Raw genomic sequence first — 11,192 nt, 5'->3', positions numbered from 1 at the left:
AGCATCGCATTCATGTCATATGAAATATTTAATATTTTGATTCATGTTTTGGAATTTCAGAAAGTACTTTTATTATTTATTCGTTTGATATAAATCTAGAAATTTCATATTTGGTTGGATAAGATCCCACGAGCGGTTGTGCTCATACCCAAAATAACAGTGTTTCAGGGCATCAGAGTTTAGTCAAGGGCAAAGTGGAGTGAAGATCCAATCATCAATTTACTTATCTTTTATTTGTACCGATGGAAAAAAAATGTATAATAGGAATTTAGAAGTGAGTTTAGGCTGTAATAGTTAAAGATTGTATTTGATGAATATTGTTTTAATTAAGTGTGGTTGTGAATGTTTAAAATTGAATCATGACCTGAGATTCGGACCTGGGTCTAGCCAACTCGAGTACCGAATTTCAGAGCGTGACAATATGATTTTAGTGCTCGGTCCAAAAAAACGATTCAAATCCGAAGCTCAGGTGGGCAGTAGTGCACATTGAACCCATGCCCTTCAAATCGTCATTTTTTTTGGGGTTAGTTTGTTACGGCACACCCATGTCAGTACACACACTCCATGTTAGCCACCCCCTTCAAATCGTCATTGGGCCACTACAAAATTAGATAAAGGACAATTACCAGTGTTACGTTTAGCCCACTGTAAATGGCATTCTAATTGGCTAGAAATATTATTTTAATGGTATATATGTGGCCTGAAAATATTAAAACTGAACTATATATTGATAGTTTCAACCATAGTAATAAGCCACATATCCACATTTTCATGTCGTGGGACCCACCTTTATATTGAATCTGCTTGGGTTTTGGGACACGGCCTAAAATGTGGTGGTGAAAATGGTAGATGGTTTATATTTACAACAATCATAACCGTGGTTGCTAGAAAACTTCACTAGTCAAGCTTGTGTGACATATAGGTGTGAGATGGTCTTGCCTTATTATGTTGAGGTGTTAAAATCCCTTGATATACATTAATACACCATACTTTGAAAGCTTGCTTTTGAAATAAATAGTTATTTGACATGGTATTAGAGAAGAAGGTCCTATATTTGAATATGGAGAGCAGCAAATATGCCTTGCTAATATATTATTTTCTCATGGGGGTCCTGAAAATCAAGAATATCCCTTCACCCTTATCAGTATGTTCCCGTACAAAATAGTTGTTTGGCATATCATATTGTCCGAGGTATCCACCATTTTTTTCATATGATTTTAAAGCTTGGGCTAAAAAGTAATATAGATCTAAAGCTTAGGTGGCCCACATGAATGATTTTAAAGCTTGGGCTAAAAAGTAATCTAGATTAAAACTCAGGTGACCCACATGAATGATTTTAGAGCTTGGGCTAAAAAGTAATCAAAATCTAAAGCTCACGTGACCCACATAACAGATAACGGTTGATACTAAAGCCATGCCTCTCAAGTCTTCGTGGTGTCACAAAAATTTTAAATTAATAACAAAAACTGATGGTTGCGTAGGAGATACATTCTAAACAATTAAAAATGACATTTCAACCATTTGAATAGCCTAAAAGCATTAAAAATGGACTATCAATAGTCATATTGGTTGTATGCAATAACCCATTTTTGTCTTATCATGGGACTCACATGTGCACTAGATCCACCTGAATTTGGACCCATGCCCTAAAAATGAGACAGTGACAATGGTGGATGGTCCAAATTTACCATAAGTATCATGAAAGTCTACCCTGGACTCATTTCTTCGACCTTTCAAAGGATATGTTAATTAAAAGAAAAATTTTCCAGTTGAAAAGAGAAGGATAATTTCTTCAATACGTAAGTACTCTAGTCAAAGCGTATAGCAAGCTCATGAAAAGGTGTTTTAGTACTAACGGTGTAAATCAAAAAGTAATTTTCAAAATATAATTTAAAAGTAATAAAATTTCAATTCATAAATTAAAATTCACATAAATGAAGTCCAGTCATTTCACACTAAGGGCCTGTTTGACCAGCTGCATTAAGTAGGCTTAAGGTGAATGGAATTGTAAAAATTACAATAAATGCATATATAATGTATTGTTACTGAATTAAGCTTATCTCATGTTATCTAAAACTATGTTTGGAATGTATGCATTAAAAAATAAATTCGTGAGATTTACTTTTAAATTGCATTTGGATTAAACTTGGATGAAGCAAAAATCGATCATTAATAGGATTACTAATTTCATCTCATACTTTTTAAGACAAGACTCATTTTTCAAAATTTACAAAAATCTTATCTCACTCCTTCCAAACATGTCATTTCAAGTTTTAAAGTGAGATTAGTAATGCAATCTCATTTAATACAACTTAATAGGACTTTCCAAACAGCCAAAGGTGTGCCACACACATCAAGACAAACAAATGGTTAGAAAAGAGTTCTAACTGCCTATTTACATTGTAAACTGTGGCCCACTTGAGTTTTAACCATTATCATTTCCAACCGTAAAGAAGGCTCGAATGAAATCAACGAAGGAAAAGCGTATAATTAAATAGTAAAAAGCAAGGTTAGTTTAGTTTTATTTCTCCCCAAACCGAGTCGGGAATGTTGAAAAGACATCTCTTTTAAATGTAGAGTTGGCTAATTCAACGCGCGTGTGGGAGTCTGCCCATCTTCACGCAGGCACAATTGCCAATATGGAATACTTGTACGAGATCTGATCTTTCCAGTAGGTCACTGCTTATATCATATGTTATAAAGGCGAGGCGATTTCATACATCACGCAGGACATAGCATACGAGAAAAAACGAACGGCTAAGAAATTTTGTTAATCGTCAGATTTCTTTTTATATTGTGACCCAAATGAGAAGTTAAACCGTTTAATTTTTTATGACGGAGATCTAAGAGTTATTTCCAACCAGACGAAAAGCTCAGATTTTGTACACGTATTCCATATTTACACGTGTACCTGCATGTGCATGAGCGGGATCTGCACGGGCGTGGAATAAGCAACTTTTAAAAAACGACAACGTGAATGGCCTATGATGATTTGGAGGCCTTATCTTATCTCCCTACTGTTGGCCGTACGCTTTGTGTCCATCTGTCGACGGACCAATGTATCACCGTTCATCGTCACTTGGGAAATGCCAAGGAAATTCGCACATGAGAAGAGATGAACCGCACATGTGTGTAAGATCCAGACGGCTTGTCAGGTGGGTACCCACAGTAAATGTGCGCTGGCTAAAAAATCTAGCTCTTCCATTCATCAGATGGCCCACACATGTAGGTTGAATGCAGAGCGCAGGATCTGTGACAACCCATTCATCTGATACACGGCTGGCCTCCAATATGAGATCCCTGGTCAGATTCATATACTTGGTATGTTCGTAGTGAGTCCCATTTCAACGTCTCGATCTCTCACACGCATATCATATAGGTACGTGCGTTACGAAGTGGTTCATCGTCCGCTCCTCGCGCGAATCGGCCGCGTAGATTCTAAATAGATGATCTACGAGCCGCCCCAACATCGTAAGCAAAAAGACAAAAGCCATTCATTCCGAGGGATGCGGATTGCGTGGGCCACCGAGATGGCCCCATCGAGTACGTACTCTGCCTAACTCCTTTCAAACGCGCGCTGATTGCGCGGTGAACCCAACACCACGCAGTTCCTTGGTGTGGAGATTCTGTGGGGCCCACCGTGATGTATGTGTTTTATCCACGCCGTCCATCGGTTTTTCCACCTTATTTTAGGAACAAGCCCAAAATTAAAGTATATATAAAGCTCACGTGGACTGTGGGAATTGAACACCTGCCGTTGAAAACTTTTCATAGGGCACAGAAGTTTCGTATAAGATGATATTTGTTTTTTCCCTTCATACATGTCTGTGTAACCTTACGAACAGGTTGGATGGCAAATACACTTTCTTACCTTTCCTATGGAGATTTCAACAGTGGACGTCACAATCCCCACTGTTTTCTGTGGTGTGGTCCACCTGAGCTTTGAATATACTTCGATTTTGGGCGAATAACAAAAAATGAGCTGGAAAAATGGATGGAGGCCGTGGATGAAACACTTACACCACGGTAGGCCCCCCATAGTGTTCACACCAAGGAGGTACGTGGTGTTGGGTTCACCACACAGTCTGCGACCCAACCAAACATGATTTACATGGGCATCTGAAGTGGGAGCGGATTAGGTGTTGCCCCGGCCTCACCCAAGACAATGCAGCCCTCACCGTGGAGTCCACCTTGATATATATCTCTTATATCCACACCGTCCACCTGTTTTTTCAGTTCATTTTAGGCCATCGGATCAAAACCGAAGTAGATCCAAATCTCGGGTGTACCATGTTATAAGAAACGGTAGTGATTGAACGCTCTACCATTAAAAACTTCCTAGGGCCCACCGTAAGGTTTTAATAACATTTATTTGTCATCCAACCTATTTATTACCTGTTGATAAGGTCACATAAACCTGGATGAAGAGATAAAACAAATAACTGCTTGATCCAAAATTTTTGTGGCCAATTAATGGTCAATCATCACTGTTTCCCATGGTATGGTCCACCTGAGGATTGGATCTGCTTCATGTTTTGGCTCATGGCCTAAAATGATCTGGAAAAACGGATGGACGGCGTGGATATATAATACATATATTAAGGTGGACCCCACGGTAAGGACCGCCGTCTTGTGTGCGGCCCCTAATTAGCCCCCAATCCCCATCTCAAGTGACGGGTCTGTGCTTGTTTTTCAGGACCCGTGAAACACGCGTGGAAATATTTCATGGCAGGAGGTTGGCGTGTAGGAAACTTGCCCACCACACGTGCAATTATCACACACGAGTATGAGATCCATGCTCTCCATCTAGTTGGTTATAATGAATACATCTCTTGCTTCAAAAATTCATTCTGTTCCGCTTCTCATATGGGCCACATCTTCCTGATTAAACCGACGGTTAAAAGGGATTTTTTAACCGCTCTGTTGGCTTTAATGCTGTGATCCATCTGATGAGTGGAACTGCCTGATATTTAGGCCAGACGATGGGATCCGATCAGGCACGTATGCAATCATAGCACATGTGCTTGCGTGTGGATGGGAAGCGCTCACGCGCGTAGGCCTCGCAAACAAACCTCGTTTAACGTTACATCTCATCACATTAGAGCTGCGACGAATCCAATTCTCGGTAATTTATCGGCTCGGGAATATTTTGCCTTTAAAAAATTACGGATTTTCTAGGAAGATCTTATCGGAAAATCTCGCAAAAATTAAAATAATAGAAATATTTATCATAAAGCAATAAATACTTGCTTAATTCTAATATATAATTACAAAATGAATTAGTTATAATTATAAATTTTTACATTAATGTCAAGATATTTTCACAATAAAATTATCAAAGATTGACTGTATTTTGAAAAATGCCGCTGTTATTGTGATAATATCATTCATTTGATTTATAACAATAGTATCGTGGGAATTTTTATAACAATAATACCGTGGGAAAATAACAGTGTTTCAGAGCATCAGAGTTTAGTCAAGGGCAAAGTGGAGTGAAGATCCAATCATCAATTTACTTATCTTTTATTTGTACCGATGGAAAAAAAATGTATAATAGGAATTTAGAAGTGAGTTTAGGCTGTAATAGTTAAAGATTGTATTTGATGAATATTGTTTATTGTAATGAGTTTTAATTAAGTGTGGTTGTGAATGTTTAAAATTGAATCATGACCTGAGATTCGGACCTGGGTCTAGCCAACTCGAGTACCGAATTTCAGAGCGTGACAATATGAGTTTAGTGCTCTGTCCAAAAAACGATTCAAATCCGAAGCTCAGGTGAGCAGTAGTGCACATTGAACCCATGCCCTTCAAATCGTCATTTTTTTTGGGGTTAGTTTGTTACGGCACACCCATGTCAGTACACACACTCCATGTTAGCCACCCCCTTCAAATAGTCATTGGCCACTACAAAATTAGATAAAGGACAAATACCAGTGTTACGTTTAGCCCACTGCAAATGGCATTCTAAATGGCTAGAAATATTATTTTAATGGTATATATGTGGCCTGAAAATATTAAAACTGAACTATATATTGATAGTTTCAACCATAGTAATAAGCCACATATCCACACTTTCATGTCGTGGGACCCACCTTTATATTGAATCTGCTTGGGTTTTGGGACACGGCCTAAAATGTGGTGGTGAAAATGGTAGATGGTTTATATTTACAACAATCATAACCGTGGTTACTAGAAAACTTCACTAGTCAAGCTTGTGTGACATATAGGTGTGAGATGGTCTTGCCTTATTATGTTGAGGTGTTAAAATCCCTTGATATATATTAATACACCACACTTTGAAAGCTTGCTTTTGGAGTAAATAGTTGTTTGACATGGTATTAGAGAAGAAGGTCTTATGTTTGAATATGGAGAGCAACAAATATGCCTTGCTAATATATTATTCTCTCATGGGGGTCTTGAAAATCAGGAATATCCCTTCACACTTATCAGTATGTTCCCGTACAAAATAATTGTTTGGCATATCATATTGTCCAAGGTATCCACCATTTTTTTCATATGATTTTAAAGCTTGGGCTAAAAAATAATATAGATCTAAAGCTCAGGTGGCCCACATGAATGATTTTAAAGCTTGGGCTAAAAAGTAATCTAGATTAAAACTTAGGTGACCCACATGAATGATTTTAGAGCTTGGGCTAAAAAGTAATCAAAATCTAAAGCTCACGTGACCCACATGACAGATAACAGTCGATACTAAAGCCATGCCTCTCAAGTCTTCGTGGTGCCATAAAAATTTTAAATTAATAACAAAAACTGATGGTTGCGTAGGAGATACATTCTAAACAATTAAAAATGACATTTCAACCATTTGAATGGCCTAAAAGCATTAAAAATGGACTATTAATAGTCTTATTGGTTGTATGCAATAACCCATTTTTGTCTTATCATGGGACTCACATGTGCACTAGATCCACCTGAATTTGGACCCATGCCCTAAAAATGAGATAGTGACAATGGTGGATGGTCCAAATTTACCATAAGTATTATGAAAGTCTACCCTGGACTCATTTCTTCGACCTTACAAAGGATATGTTAATTAAAAGAAAAATTTTCCAGTTGAAAAGAGAAGGATAATTTCTTCAATACGTAAGTACTCTGGTCAAAGCGTATAGCAAGCTCATGAAAAGGTGTTTTAGTACTAACGGTGTAAATAAAAAAGTAATTTTCAGAATATAATTTAAAAGTAATAAAATTTCTATTCATAAATTAAAATTCACATAAATGAAGTCCAGTCATTTCACACTAAGGGCCTGTTTGACCAATTGCATTAAGTAGGCTTAAGGTGAATGGAATTGTAAAAATTACAATAAATGCATATATAATGTATTGTTACTGAATTAAGTTTATCTCATGTTTTCTAAAACTATGTTTGGAATGTATGCATTAAAAAATAAATTCGTGAGATTTACTTTTAAATTACATTTGGATTAAACTTGGATGAAGCAAAAATCGATCATTGGTAGGATTAATAATTTCATCTCATACTTTCTAAGACAAGACTCATTTTTCAAAATTTACAAAAATCTTATCTCACTCCTTCCAAACATGTCATTTCAAATTTTAAAGTGAGATTAGTAATGCAATCTCATTTAATACAACTTAATACGACTTTCCAAACAAGCCAAAGGTGTGCCACACACATCAAGACAAACAAATGCTTAGAAAAGAGTTCTAACTGCTTATTTACTTTGTAAACTGTGGCCCACTTGAGTTTTAACCATTACCATTTCCAACCGTAAAGAAGGCTCGAATGAAATCAACGAAGGAAAAGCGTATAATTAAATAGTAAAAAGCAAGGTTAGTTTAGTTTTATTTCTCCCCAAACCGAGTCGGGAATGTTGAAAAGACATCTCTTTTAAATGCAGAGTTGGCTAATTCAACGCGCGCGTGGGAGTCTGCCCATCTTCACGCAGGCACAATTGCCAATATGGAATACTTGTACGAGATCTGATCTTTCCAGTAGGTCACTGCTTATATCATATGGTATAAAGGCGAGGTGATTTCATACATCACGCAGGACATAGCATACGAGAAAAAACGAACGGCTAAGAAATTTTGTTAACCGTCAGATTTCTTTTTATATTGTGACCCAAATGAGAAGTTAAACCGTTTAATTTTTTATGAGGGAGATCTAAGAGTTATTTCCAACCAGACGAAAAGCTCAGATTTTGTATACGTGTTCCATATTTACACGTGTACCTGCATGTGCATGAGCTGGATCTGCACGCGCGTGGAATAAGCAACTTTTAAAAAACGACAACTTGAATGGCCTATGATGATTTGGAGGCCTTATCTTATCTCCCTACGGTTCGCCGTACGCTTTGTGTCCGTCTGTCGACGGCCCAATGTATAACCGTTCATCGTCACTTGGGAAATGCCAAGAAGATTCGCACATGAGAAGAGATGAACCGCACACATGTGTAAGATCCAGACGGCTTGTCAGGTGGGTACCCACAGTAAATATGCGTTGGCTAAAAAATATAGCTCTTCCATCCCTCAGGTGGCCCACACATGTAGGTTGAATGCAGAGCGCAGGATCTGTGACAACCCATTCATCTGATACACGGCTGGCCTCCAATATGAGATGCCTGGTCAGATTCATATACTTGGTATGTTCGTAGTGAGTCCCACTTCAACGTCTAGATCTCTCACACGCATGTCATATTGGTACGTGCGTTACGTAGTGGTTCATCGTCCGCTCCTCGCGCGAATCGGCTGCGTAGATTCTTAATAGATGATCTACGAGCCGCCCCAACATCGTAAGCAAAAAGACAAAAGCCATTCATTCCGAGGGATGCGGATTGCGTGGGCCACCGAGATGGCCCCATCGAGAACGTACTCCGCCTAACTCCTTTCAAACGCGCGCTGATTGCGCGGTGAACTCAACACCACACAGTTCCTTGGTGTGGAGATTCTGTGGGGCCCACCGTGATGTATGTGTTTTATCCACGCCGTCCATCGGTTTTTCCAGCTTATTTTAGGAACAAGCCCAAAAATTGAAGTATATACAAAGCTCACGTGGACTGTGGGAATTGAACACCTGCCATTGAAAACTTTTCACAGGGTACAGAAGTTTTGGATCAAGATGATATTTGTTTTTTCCCTATATCCATGTCTGTGTTAACTTATGAACATGTTGGATGGCAAATACACTTTCCTACCTTCCCTAGAAAAATTTCAACGGTGGACGTCACAATCCCCAATGTTTTCTGTGGTGTGGTCTACCTGAGCTTTGAATATGCTTCGATGGGCGAATAACAAAAAATGATCTGGAAAGACGGATGGAGGCTGTGGATGAAACAATCACATCACATCACGGTAGGCCCCACATAGTGTTCACACCAAGGAGGTACGTAGTGTTGGGTTCACCACGCAGTCTGCGACCCAACCAAGCATGATTTCCATGGGCATCTGAAGTGGGAGCGGATTAGGTGCGGCCCCGACCTCACCCAAGACAATGCGGCCCCACCGTGGAGTCCACCTTGATGTATGTCCTTTATATCCACACCGTCCACCTGTTTTTTCAGTTCATTTTAGGCCATTGACAAAACCGAAGTAGATCCAAATCTCGGGTGTACCATGTTATAAGAAGCGGTAGTGATTGAACTCTCTACCATTAAAAACCTCCTAAGCCCATCGTAAGGTTTTAATAACGTTTATTTGTCATCCAACCTATTTATTACCTGTTGATAAGGTCACATAAACCTGAATGAAGAGATAAAACAAATATCTGCTTGATCCAAAATTTTTGTGGCCAATATAAGTCAATCATTACTGTTTCCTATGGTATGATCCACCTGAGGATTGGATCTGCTTCATTTTTTGGCTCATAGCCTTAAATGATCTGGAAAAACAGAGGGACGGCGTGGATATATAATACATATATTAAGGTGGACCCCACGGTAAGGACCGCCGTCTTGTGTGCGGCCCCTAATTAGCCCCCAATCCCCATCTCAAGTGACGGGTCTGTGCTTGTTTTTCAGGACCCGTGAAACACGCGTGGAAATATTTCATGGCAGGAGGTTGGCGTGTGGGAACCTTGCCCACCACACGTGCAATTATCACACACGAGTATGAGATCCATGCTCTCCATCTAGTTGGGCATAATGAATACATCTCTTGCTTCAAAAACTCAGTCTGTTCCGCTCCTCATATGGGCACATCTTACTGATTAAACCGACGGTTAAAACCGATTTTTTAACCGCTCTGTTGGTTTTAATGCTGTGATCCATCTGATGAGTGGAACTGCCTGATATTTAGGCCAGACGATGAGATCCAATCAGGCACGTATGCAATCATACCACATGTGCTTGCGTGTAGATGGGAAGCGATCACGCGCGTAGGCCTAGGAGACAAACCTCGTCTAACGTTACATCTCATCACATTAGAGCTGCGACGAAACCAATTCTCGGTAATTTATCGGCTCGGGAATATTTTGCCTTTAAAAAATTAACGATTTTCTAGGAAGATATTATCGGAAAATCTCGCAAAAATTAAAATATTAGAAATATTTATCATAAAGTAATAAATACTTGTTTAATTCTAATATATAATTACAAAATGAATAGGTTATAATTATAAATTTTTACATTAATGTCAAGATATTTTCACAATAAAATTATCAAAGATTAACTGTATTTTGAAAAATGCCGCTGTTATTGTGATAATATCATTCATTTGATTTATAACAATAATATCGTGGGAATTTTTATAACAATAATACCGTGGGAATTTTTGCCGTACTGTTGTCAAGGCTTTCAACTAGTTGTTCTCTATGAGTCAAGGCTTTTAACTAGCCGTCGTATATAATTAATTTAACATTTTTCATCCTTCACATAAGAATGATTTATCAAATAACAAGTTATATTGATAACTTTGATTTATAAATTTTGTTTAAACTTAGTTGAATTTAACATACTCCTAGCATGATCAATAATGGTGAGCCCCGCATGAATGGTATATGATGGACAATCTACATCAAAGGTACGTGTGTTCTTAGTGTGTTCTTATTGATAGACAATTAATAATGGTGACCCTACATGATGGATGATCCACATCAAGGTGGGCCCCACGTGATGGACAATCCACATCAAAGGTCAGCTCTAATGATGAGTAGCTCATATCCAAGGTGAGCACTGAATTTTGATCAGCTCTAATGATGAGTAGCCCATATT

This window comes from Magnolia sinica, chromosome 6 (genome assembly GCF_029962835.1).
Source record: "Magnolia sinica isolate HGM2019 chromosome 6, MsV1, whole genome shotgun sequence".
NCBI lineage: Eukaryota > Viridiplantae > Streptophyta > Magnoliopsida > Magnoliales > Magnoliaceae > Magnolia > Magnolia sinica.
The sequence above is the reverse complement of the archived record's forward strand: the minus strand, read 5'-3'. Positions refer to the sequence as shown.